We start from the raw sequence: 13,004 nt of genomic DNA, 5'->3' as shown, positions 1-13,004 counted from the left end.
GACACGCTGCACTTGGTGTTTAGCGAGGCGGGAGGGGGTAGCTGATAAACAATTACGGCAGAAGAAGTCATTAGTGTTCATTGTCAGATCTACTACACACACCCTCCCCCACCTGTAGGCGAGCCATATCGCCTATACCCTGAAAATAATTGAATTTTTGCATTCAATACTGTAAACATCGCTGGCGCAGTGATATAACTGCAACTGTTTCGTGCGGTAAACCTGGGCTGTACCCCAGCTTGTGGTCATATGTTTTAACCGGTATGAATTTATGGATCCAATATTTCGATGAGGCATTTATACACAATCATGTGCGCAAACTTCACTTACAAGTACAGAAATAACCGTGATATCACTCAGGAGTGGCGACGTTTGAGGATATAAATGTAGTAGCACGTATGAAACAAAAATACAATTGATTTCAGCCCATCACGGGATTGTCATATTTCACAGCGTATTATGAGTCGTCTATTCCCAATGTCCATATGTCTATAGCGCGTATTTCAGGACATATAACGATATGACTTGGTATAACATAGATATAGTAAAGATGACGCTATATGTTGTATGCTGTGTACAGTGATATTGTCCGCCACTCAACGTCTGGTTTAGACTGCTGACTGACTGGCTCATCACGCTGAAGATCCGGGTTCGAACATGGGTACAATGTGTGAAGCCCATTTCTGGTGTCCCCCGCCGTGATATTGCTGGCATATTGCTAAAAGCGGCGTAAAACCAATCTCACTCACCCTTCATGTTGAGTTCGAAGGACGACTGTTGTTACAGCTGGGGTGTATGGTTTAAACATAGTTGTATTTCACAAACGAATACTTGATTGGTAAACAATCAAAACATAAATAATAAATATACCGCATTGTAATAGTTAACTTTATATAGGAATAGGTTTAAGTTGAACATAATTTATATACATGTATTGGAAATACATAACAAGGTTTATATTGAATATACCGGGTATATACACATATACAATGCATAAAAATAATTTGAAACGGTAAGCACAAGTTAGTGGTGTCCGATTTCAGTATTGTCTCCAAAATGAGTTCCAATTATTAACTACTATTCGAATATATTTTTCGTTTCATAAACAAACCGTGGGTTGATTAAAGAAATTCCATGTTGATTATACCACTAAAAGGAGTGTTTCCGTATAAAACTGGTTTCCGGTGACAACCATGGATGTGAAAACAGGTGGATTCCACTCCCCGATAAGCGTCGTGACCGACAAATTAACGCCGTCTTCAAGCCACTGCAAGACGCCCGTGTGGCTGAACAGGTTCTCTCAGACTAAGCATACCAGCTAGTTATGGACCGTTCCTAATTTATGGCTTTTTTTTTTTTTTTGTTTTGTTTGTTTTTTGGGGTTTTTTTTTTTTTTGGGGGAGAGAATATGATGATTCTAATGATTCTAAGTGGGTGTCACCTAATTTGTCACCACATGACAATACCATGACAATACTTAAAGATTATGCTTAAACATATGGGAAGGGGGAGTGTGGTCACATTGTACATGCTTCTCCATAAAAATCATCATCGCCCCCCTAGTAATAAGTTATGAACGGTCCCTTACCTGAGCTATACATTTTACCTCAACATACAAGTAGAATTCTATACCTTAACTAAGGTAAAACACATTGATGAGCGGTGCCCCTACATTCTCGTGTTTTAACCGGTACTAACAGCGCCCCATGTTGACCAATGTTGTCTGAGCATTCACTGGTTCCGCGAGCGACGCCAGTTTTCCTCCTAAATATCAAATGTGGCGCACACGAGCCGGCATCGTAAATACAATCGCATTTCACAAGGTTGGTAGAATTTTAGCTATTTTTTTTATTGAATTTTTACCCCCACTGCAAACATGATTTCATTTGTACTAAATGAATATAATGAATTTGAGAGTATTTTGTGTAGGTTTTATTGCCGATGGCCCGGATGTGTTGCAACAACTTAAATATGATGTATTAGATCATGGCTTTGTCTCCCGGTGTCTGGCACAGCTGACGTCAAAACGATCACTTATCATCGTATTGTTTGTTATGCCTGGAACTTTGGGGGATAATGATAAGAAAAAAATAAAAACATAGGAAGAATAAATGTTTTTGATATTGTACTGTATTTTTCTTGATTGAAAATTAAAAAAGAAAAGCCCAAAATGATTTGGGTAGTCTCTGAAGACACAAGAGGACATACATACACATGTATAACATAAAAAATGAAAATGAAATGTCAAGTTCAAACAATCACCCCTGTTGGAAGTGTTACGGTATTGAAATCCCTATTGTTACCGAAATGGAAATATATTCCTTGTCAGTTGTTAAAGCTTTTAACTAGTACCACTGAGATATCTTCAAAAAGTACGCTCTAAATTTATTCACAAAAGTGAACCGGGGGAGGTGAAACGAATATTATGGCCTTTATTCCAATAATCGCGGTACCATTAATTCAAGAAACTCCCCTGGCACAAAACGTTACATGTGTTAATAAGTAAATATTCGATTATCATTAGTAGTTTTAAAATGGGGTTCTTTGCTAAAAAGTTTCTCATGACTGAAAAGTCATACCCAGGTTTACAAATATCTGTGGAAGCACAGTCTACGCTCGTGGTTATAGATCATATATATTACTATGCTTGGGGGTAAAGCAATATGGAATACAATTATAATCTATGTGATATAATAATAAAATAGATATGCAAAAGAAATCAGTTGTATATCACTATAGACTTACACGAGGAAGTATTTGCTAAGCGAAAAATGTATTTCTATACTTTTCAAGAAGGAATGGATAAATATTCCATGAGTGAGTGAGTGAGTGAGTTTAGTTTACGCCGCCCTCAGCAATATTCCAGCTATATGGCGGCGGTCTGTAAATAATCGAGCCTGAACCAGACAATCCATTGATCGATAAATATGCTATAGATACAAAAGGTCTAATGTGTGAAAGCATGATGATAGAATTACATAAAAATATTATTTTTATATATTTAATGGGAAGCTTTCATTCGTGTACTTTCTTATCTGTTTTGAAGAGTGGGTGAGTTAAGATTTTAAGTCACATCGGGTATATCTTGACTACGTTTTGAATGGGATATCATCAAGGTCATGTCAGCTGATGAAGGAGTAATGATATACTCCGAAACCTTGTGTTCCTCATAATAAAGAAGTTGACATCTATAAAACTCTCTTCCTTGTGGGTATCACTTCTAAATGCCATTCAAAGACCTCATACGATAACAGACAAGATGTTTTAGTGTGGCCGAGTATGTTACCTATACGATAACAGACAAGATGTTTTAGTATTGCCAAATATGTTCACATTTTTTAGCCTAAAATACATCTGATATGTGCATGATAAAAATAACTGTATGATATTGAAATGGTTAATATCTTTCACATAACCATAGTATTGACATGCACCTGTCGCTGATGTCCGGTCACGGGGCATCAAAAACATCTTCTCAAATGTGATTACACAGTGTCATTTAGAAAGTGGTCAAATGTAACACATGCTATATCTGGGATTACACTTTCTTAGTAAAGTTTTAAACATATTTTATTTCAAGAGAAAGAAAAGGGATTGGCAAACAAGCTCAGTGAGCTTATATAAATGCCTCTCCCGAACATGTACATATTTACGGAAGCTATTTACAGAAAATCAATTGCCAATAAAATAATAGAATGTATTGGTACCACACGTTTGCTCGTTGAGTAAAATATGTTATTTAATTGTTGAACTTTATTAGTAATTTCTTAAGTCATGTTAAATCTTTTGAAAACTGGATGAAATGGTGAACAGAGGAGATCAACTTTTTGTTAGTTTCAGAGTCTACATTAACATTACCATATAATACCGAATGTATGTCGTATCCATGTTGATAAAAGTACATTGAAATACGTAAGTCATTATACAACGGACAGGTGAAGAAGTAGTGAATATTATCTTCTCTCGGGTGACCGCAAGAGCAGGCCCGGTTTGAAGTGATGTGTCTATCGAACGTATGAGAATTTGAATCACTACACCCGAGCCTGAGGCGTGCATGGATTACTTGACATTGTCTATTACCAATATTGATATCAAAGAAGAACGAGGCACCTTTACGAGTAGATATTAAACGTTTGAAATCAGAGTGATTATTAACAGAGCTTGTTGATTGTGGCAGATCGTTCCATTGTCTGATTACATCTGGTATAATGGATCTAGCATAGAGGGTACGTTTTGCAAGTAAGTCGGAGTTTCATTATGTACAATTTTGTGCATCAGTTTTAGTTTTTGAATAGACCTTCCTTCATGGGTAAAAATTGGTTTCAAAATATAATTTCTCATGACTGGTGCCGCGTACAGCACCACATATTGTGCGTAGAGCATCTAGGTGTAATTTTTCAAGGGAGTGACTTTGTTCTTTACTGCAATTGTCCCAGATATGAGAACATAAAAGCTAAGTAAGCTTTACCTTGACATTAATTAAGACTGACTGACTGAGTTTGGTTTTACGCCGCTTTTAGCAATACTTTTTCACTACTTTGACTTGTTACAAACTGATGATTTCACTATAGCAACATGTGTATGATCATGCGGGGGTGTTCCAATCTACACGTCTATAAATAAAATGACGGGAGACAGTCCTAGAAAGAAGTCCACCAAGAAACCTGCAATGGTTGTTATCAATGCCATACAGCAAATGGATGAACATATATATAGACAGCAAGTATCATAGTTACAGCTGACAAAGGTTGAATTATAACATCAGTTGTTGTTGGAGGAACGAATTCGTTTCTATCCACATACATGGACAATATCCAGTAAACCTGCAGCTACACAAAACAGTTGCTCAATGTCGCGTGTTTTTGTGACATTCTTACAAAAAGCGTTATTTAGAGTTTAATTCGGAGTTTATGCTCGTTCCTCAAATGATCATGCGATTTGACATTTCGGGTGTTCCCGACTGCTGTCACATCTGTCTGGTCAACCAAAACAGCATGCGTTTTCCCGCACTAGTTCAGCAAATCCATGCGTTGGATAACAATGATCACTCGATGTATTGTTATCAATGGATTATTATCGGCTAATCCTTTGAACATTGTTTTTACATCATGCACAGGCACTTCAAGCTCAACGATGGGTGTATCCCGTCTGCTGCAATAAAACGGTACAAGTGAAAACTTCATGTCGGTCAACTTAGTGAGATAACAGTGATTAATCAATCAACGTATTACCTGTTAATCCCTTGATTCATGTTGTTTGCATCTTAGCTAATCATTCCTCCTCGTGCTACGCTGGACCATGTGTACATAACGTCTCACACAGTACATTCACGGCCTCCTACCTGGCTTCATAACCTCCATCTTAGATTAAATACCTGTCATGGGCATGTGAAATAACAAATGGCACCCTCTTACATATGCATATCAGGCTTTGTCAGGTAATCCAGAAGGACTGACTGGCGCTACTCCTAATCATACCTGTGATGACGTCACTGAGTGAGCATCAAGTGAATGACGACAAATACAGAACATCATACAGAATGAAGGGTGACAAGACAAGTTCTATACAGTTTACATTTGCCTGCCTCAAATATAAGGGTCCTTTCTGTTTACACATTTTTGTTTACAGTATAGGAATTGAACTTGAAAAATAATAATAATGTGTTTGCTGTGTTGAAAGTGTAGACATTGTTGTCTCCTTATTTAGTTGCTTTATATCCAGTTAAAGTCCACAGAGGTTTACTTAAGGTGTGATGGAAAACATCTTCCATGTTTTGGGCTTTGTATTTGTTAATCGACATGGTTTTTTAACTATCATCGTTTTATAAGTATCATAGAGAGATGTAGATAGCGGGATAGAGGCCGGAGCCTGGTGCCCCTTAACGGACAACGTCAGACAGGGGATAGAGGCCAGAGTCTGGTGCTCCTTGACAGACAACTTCAGACAGGGAGATGGAGGCCAGAGTCTGGTGCTCCTTGACAGACAACGTCAGACAGGGGGATAGAGGCCAGAGTTTGGTGCTCCTTGAAGGACAACGTCAGACAGGGGGATAGAGGACAGAGTCTGGTGCTCCTTGACAGACAAAGTCAGACAGGGGGATAGAGGCCAGAGTCTGGTGCTCCTTGACAGACAACGTCAGACAGGGGATAGAGGACAGAGCCTGGTGCTCCTTGACGGACAACGTCAGACACGGGGATAGAGGACAGAGTCTGGTGCTCCTTGACGGACAACGTCAGACAGGGGGATAGAGGACAGAGTCTGGTGCTCCTTGACGGACAACGTCAGACAGGGGGATAGAGGACCAGAGTCTGGTGCTCCTTGACGGACAACGTCAGACAGGGGGGGATAGAGGACAGAGCCTGGTGCTCCTTGACGGACAACGTCAGACAGGGGGATAGAGGACAGAGAGTCTGCTGCTCCTTGGCGGACAACGTCAGACAGGGGATAGAGGGACCAGAGTCTGGTGCTCCTTGACGGACAACGTCAGACAGGGGGATAGAGGACAGAGTCTGGTGCTCCTTGACGGACAACGTCAGACAGGGGGATAGAGGACAGAGCCTGGTGCCCCTTGACGGACAACGTCAGACAGGGGGATAGAGGCCTGAGTCTGGTGCTCCTTGACAGACAAAACGTCAGACAGGGGGATAGAGGCCAGAGTCTGGTGCTCCTTGACAGACAAAACGTCAGACAGGGGGATAGAGGCCAGAACCTGCTGCTCCTTGAGAGACAACGTCAGACACTGGGATAGAGACCAGAGTCTGGTGCTCCTTGACGGACAACGTCAGACAGGGGATAGAGGACAGAGCCTGGTGCTCCTTGACGGACAACGTCAGACAGGGGGATAGAGGACAGAGTCTGGTGCTCCTTGACGGACAACGTCAGACAGGGGATAGAGGACAGAGGCCAGAGTCTGGTGCTCCTTGACGGACAACGTCGTCAGACAGGGGATAGAGGCCAGAGTCTGGTGCTCTCTTTGACGGACAACGTCAGACAGGGGGATAGAGGACAGAGCCTGGTGCTCCTTGACGGACAACGTCAGACAGGGGATAGAGGACAGAGTCTGGTGCTCCTTGACGGACAACGTCAGACAGGGGGATAGAGGACAGAGTCTGGTGCTCCTTGACGGACAACGTCAGACAGGGGATAGAGGAGGCCAGAGTCTGGTGCTCCTTGACGGACAACGTCAGACAGGGGGATAGAGGCCAGAGTCTGGTGCTCCTTGAGAGACAAAACGTCAGACAGGGGGATAGAGGCCAGAATCTGCTGCTCCTTGAGAGACAACGTCAGACACTGGGATAGAGACCAGAGTCTGGTGCTCCTTGACAGACAACGTCAGACGGGGGATAGAGGACAGAGCCTGGTGCTCCTTGACAGACAACGTCAGACAGGGGGATAGAGGACAGAGTCTGGTGCTCCTTGGTCGACAGGACAACGTCAGACAGGGGGGGATAGAGGACAGAGTCTGGTGCTCCTTGACAGACAACGTCAGACAGGGGATAGAGGACAGAGCCTGGTGCTCCTTGACGGACAACGTCAGACAGGGGGATAGAGGACCAGAGTCTGGTGCTCCTTGACGGACAACGTCAGACAGGGGGATAGAGGCCAGAGTCTGGTGCTCCTTGACGGACAACGTCAGACAGGGGATAGAGGACAGAGCCTGGTGCTCCTTGGACGGACAACAACGTCAGACAGGGGGATAGAGGCCAGAGTCTGCTGCTCCTTGGCGGACAACGTCAGACAGGGGGATAGAGGACAGAGTCTGGTGCTCCTTGACAGACAACGTCAGACAGGGGGATAGAGGACAGAGTCTGGTGCTCCTTGACGGACAACGTCAGACAGGGGATAGAGGACAGAGCCTGGTGCTCCTTGACGGACAACGTCAGACAGGGGGATAGAGGCCAGAGTCTGGTGCTCCTTGACAGACAAAACGTCAGACAGGGGGATAGAGGCCTGAGTCTGGTGCTCCTTGACAGACAAAACGTCAGACAGGGGGATAGAGGCCAGAACCTGCTGCTCCTTGAGAGACAACGTCAGACAGGGGGATAGAGACCAGAGTCTGGTGCTCCTTGACAGACAACGTCAGACAGGGGATAGAGGACAGAGCCTGGTGCTCCTTGACGGACAACGTCAGACAGGGGGATAGAGGACAGAGTCTGGTGCTCCTTGGCGGACAACGTCAGACAGGGGATAGAGGCCAGAGTCTGGTGCTCCTTGACGGACAACGTCAGACAGGGGATAGAGGACAGAGCCTGGTGCTCCTTGACGGACAACGTCAGACAGGGGGATAGAGGCCAGAGTCTGGTGCTCCTTGGCGGACAACGTCAGACAGGGGGATAGAGGCCAGAGTCTGGTGCTCCTTGACGGACAACGTCAGACAGGGGGATAGAGGACAGAGCCTGGTGCTCCTTGACGGACAACGTCAGACAGGGGGATAGAGGAGAGAGCCTGGTGCCCCTTGACGGACAACGTCAGACAGGGGGATAGAGGCCAGAGCCTGGTCTGGTGCTCCTTGACAGACAAAACGTCAGACAGGGGGATAGAGGCCAGAGTCTGGTGCTCCTTGACAGACAAAACGTCAGACAGGGGGATAGAGGCCAGAATCTGCTGCTCCTTGAGAGACAACGTCAGACACTGGGATAGAGACCAGAGTCTGGTGCTCCTTGACAGACAACGTCAGACAGGGGATAGAGGACAGAGCCTGGTGCTCCTTGACAGACAACGTCAGGTCAGGGGACAGGGGGGGGATAGAGGACCAGAGTCTGGTGCTCCTTGACAGACAACGTCAGACAGGGGGATAGAGGACAGAGTCTGGTGCTCCTTGACAGACAACGTCAGACAGGGGATAGAGGACAGAGTCTGGTGCTCCTTGACGGACAACGTCAGACAGGGGATAGAGGACAGAGTCTGGTGCTCCTTGACAGACAACGTCAGACAGGGGGATAGAGGACAGAGCCTGGTGCTCCTTGACGGACAACGTCAGACAGGGGATAGAGGCCAGAGTCTGCTGCTCCTTGACGGACAACGTCAGACAGGGGATAGAGGCCAGAGTCTGGTGCTCCTTGACGGACAACGTCAGACAGGGGGATAGAGGACAGAGTCTGGTGCTCCTTGACGGACAACGTCAGACAGGGGATAGAGGACAGAGCCTGGTGCTCCTTGACGGACAACGTCAGACAGGGGATAGAGGCCAGAGTCTGGTGCTCCTTGACAGATAAAACGTCAGACAGGGGGATAGAGGCCAGAGTCTGGTGCTCCTTGACAGACAACGTCAGACAGGGGGATAGAGGCCAGAGCCTGGTGCTCCTTGACAGACAACGTCAGACAGGGGGATAGAGACCAGAGTCTGGTGCTCCTTGACAGACAACGTCAGACAGGGGGATAGAGGACAGAGCCTGGTGCTCCTTGACGAGACAACGTCAGACAGGGGGATAGAGGACAGAGTCTGCTGCTCCTTGACGGACAACGTCAGACAGGGGGATAGAGGCCAGAGTCTGGTGCTCCTTGACAGACAACGTCAGACAGGGGGGATAGAGGACAGAGCCTGGTGCTCCTTGACGGACAACGTCAGACAGGGGATAGAGGCCAGAGTCTGGTGCTCCTTGACGGACAACGTCAGACAGGGGATAGAGGACAGAGTCTGGTGCTCCTTGACGGACAACGTCAGACAGGGGGATAGAGGACAGAGCCTGGTGCTCCTTGACGGACAACGTCAGACAGGGGATAGAGGACAGAGCCTGGTGCCCCTTGACGGACAACGTCAGACAGGGGGATAGAGGCCAGAGTCTGGTGCTCCTTGACAGACAAAACGTCAGACAGGGGGATAGAGGCCAGAGTCTGGTGCTCCTTGACAGACAACGTCAGACAGGGGGATAGAGGCCAGAATCTGCTGCTCCTTGACAGACAACGTCAGACACTGGGATAGAGACCAGAGTCTGGTGCTCCTTGACGGACAACGTCAGACAGGGGATAGAGGACAGAGCCTGGTGCTCCTTGACAGACAACGTCAGACAGGGGGATAGAGGACAGAGTCTGCTGCTCCTTGACGGACAACGTCAGACAGGGGATAGAGGCCAGAGTCTGGTGCTCCTTGACGGACAACGTCAGACAGGGGGAGGGGATAGAGGACAGAGCCTGGTGCTCCTTGACGGACAAACGTCAGACAGGGGGATAGAGGCCAGAGTCTGGTGCTCCTTGACGGACAACGTCAGACAGGGGATAGAGGACAGAGTCTGGTGCTCCTTGACGGACACAACGTCAGACAGGGGGGATAGAGAGGACAGAGCCTGGTGCTCCTTGACGGACAACGTCAGACAGGGGATAGAGGACAGAGTCTGGTGCTCCTTGACGGACAACGTCAGACAGGGGATAGAGGACCAGAGTCTGGTGCTCCTTGACGGACAACGTCAGACAGGGGATAGAGGACAGAGCCTGGTGCTCCTTGACAGACAACGTCAGACAGGGGATAGAGACCAGAGTCTGGTGCTCCTTGACGGACAACGTCAGACAGGGGATAGAGGACAGAGTCTGGTGCTCCTTGACGGACAACGTCAGACAGGGGGATAGAGGACCAGAGTCTGGTGCTCCTTGACAGACAACGTCAGACAGGGGGATAGAGGACAGAGTCTGGTGCTCCTTGACGGACAACGTCAGACAGGGGAATAGAGGACAGAGCCTGGTGCTCCTTGACGGACAACGTCAGACAGGGGATAGAGGGGGACAGAGTCTGAGTCTGGTGCTCCTTGACGGACAACGTCAGACAGGGGGATAGAGGACAGAGTCTGGTGCTCCTTGACGGACAACGTCAGACAGGGGGATAGAGGACAGAGTCTGGTGCTCCTTGACAGACAACGTCAGACAGGGGGATAGAGACCAGAGTCTGGTGCTCCTTGACGGACAACGTCAGACAGGGGGATAGAGGACAGAGCATATGTCCCTTGACGGACAACGTCAGACAGGGTGAAAGGAACCAGAGTCTGGTGCTCCTTGACGGACAACGTCAGACAGGGGAATAGAGGACAGAGCATATGTCCCTTGACGGACAACGTCAGACAGGGGGATAGAGGCCAGAGTCTGGTGCTCCTTGACAGACAACGTCAGACAGGGGGATAGAGGACAGAGTCTAGTGTTCCTTATCGGACAACGTCAGACAGGGGGATAGAGGACAGAGCCTGGTGCTCCTTGACAGACAACGTCAGACAGGGGGATAGAGGCCAGAGGGACAATAGACAGGGGGATAGAGGACAGAGCCTGGTGCTCCTTGACAGACAACATCAGACAGGGGGATAGAGACCAGAGTTTGGTGCTCCTTGACAGACAATGTCAGACAGGGGGATAGAGGATAGAGCCTGGTGCTCCTTGACAGACAACGTCGGAGAGGGGGATAGAGGATAGAGCCTGATGCTCCTTGACGGACAACGTCAGACAGGGGGATAGAGGCCAGAGTCTGGTGCTCCTTGACAGACAACGTCAGACAGGGTGATAGGAACCAGAGTCTGGTGCTCCTTGACAGACAACGTCAGACAGGGGGATAGAGGATAGGGCCTGGTGCTCCTTGACAGACAACGTCGGAGAGGGGGATAGAGGACAGAGTCTGGTGCTCCTTGACGGACAACGTCAGACAGGGGGATAGAGGACAGAGTCTGGTGCTCCTTGACAGACAACGTCAGACAGGGGGATAGAGGACAGATCCTGGTGCCCCTTGACAGGGGAATAGAGGACAGAGCCTGGTGCCCCTTGACGGACAACGTCAGACAGGGGGATAGAGGCCTGAGGCCTGTAAGAGCATATAGTGCTGTACCTATTGGAGATCTCCCCAGACTGTAAGTTAGGCCGACCCATGTGCCCCAGTTCGGAGCTACATCCATAAGCCAGAAATCTTTGGACGTGATTTGACCCAAAGTCTTCTATGTTTGTCATCATCACACAAACTTTGGACCTGAATTACTTCGGGATTCCCTCCCACAATCTTACATTCTGGACACAACTGACATAATGTTCCGTTAACTTCAACTCGCTCATCCAAAGAAAGACACCATTAAGAAGATGATACTTGCTTGATGATGGCGTCAGACCGACGTTTGTTCAACTCGGCTGAAATACAAATATTTATTGTCGGCCTGGGCGCACACGAACTGGAGGATTTACGATAACGAAGGATTAACCGGGGGCCGTCTCTCTTAATTAAGAGTAATTGTTACCAGTAATCTGGGGCTAACGGTTGTCCGATCCTCATTTTAATTATTTTTTTACTTTATAGCATGATAGTCCTCGGCTGCTCCGTGTGTTTCATTGTCATGGCTTCTGTAGCCTGAAACCACTTGGAGTTATGAAATATTTCGTATTTTTGTAATTAACAAAATATTTCCCAAACCAATGTACAAAACCAGAAAGCAATCTCCCAGCGAAGACATGCTGTATGTAAGATCGCGTTTATCGATTACCGTTTGTCTTTATCATAAGAATTTTATTGAAGAGGGATGTCATGTTTTGCTGCTGTGTCCATTGTATCATGTTGAATCTTTTCATCATTTCAGAAAGTGTACCCAATTTGAAGAATGTTTTATGCGTTTTTTCCGGATGACTGTGAGTGAGTGAGTTTAGTTTTACGCCGATTTTAGCAATATTCCAGCAATATCACGGCGGGGGACACCAGAAACGGGCTTCACAAGTTGTACCCATGTGGGGAATCGAAGCCTGGTGTTCAGCGTGACGAGCGAACGCTTTAACCACTAGGCTATCCCGCCGCCCTGTTTTTCCCGATGAAGATAAGGTTATTTATATGCTGTTATGCCCTGAGCTGTGTTCTACCTGTCAAACCCTGCTGTACCATCTTGATAACGACGGGCTGACATATTTAACATATATTAATGTAATACAGTATACCCCATGTGTGTATAGTGTTATTCCATACATACGATATGCATCTCGGAATTTCCGATCTGGAATGGCTCAACCTTTTCAGAATGTATGTGTATATATTTATGTATCAAATGCTGAGGTGAGAC

The sequence above is a fragment of the Haliotis rubra genome, unplaced genomic scaffold (genome assembly GCF_003918875.1).
Source record: "Haliotis rubra isolate DU_JTF1 unplaced genomic scaffold, ASM391887v1 Scf598, whole genome shotgun sequence".
Taxonomy (NCBI): Eukaryota; Metazoa; Mollusca; class Gastropoda; order Lepetellida; family Haliotidae; genus Haliotis; species Haliotis rubra.
The sequence above is the reverse complement of the archived record's forward strand: the minus strand, read 5'-3'. Positions refer to the sequence as shown.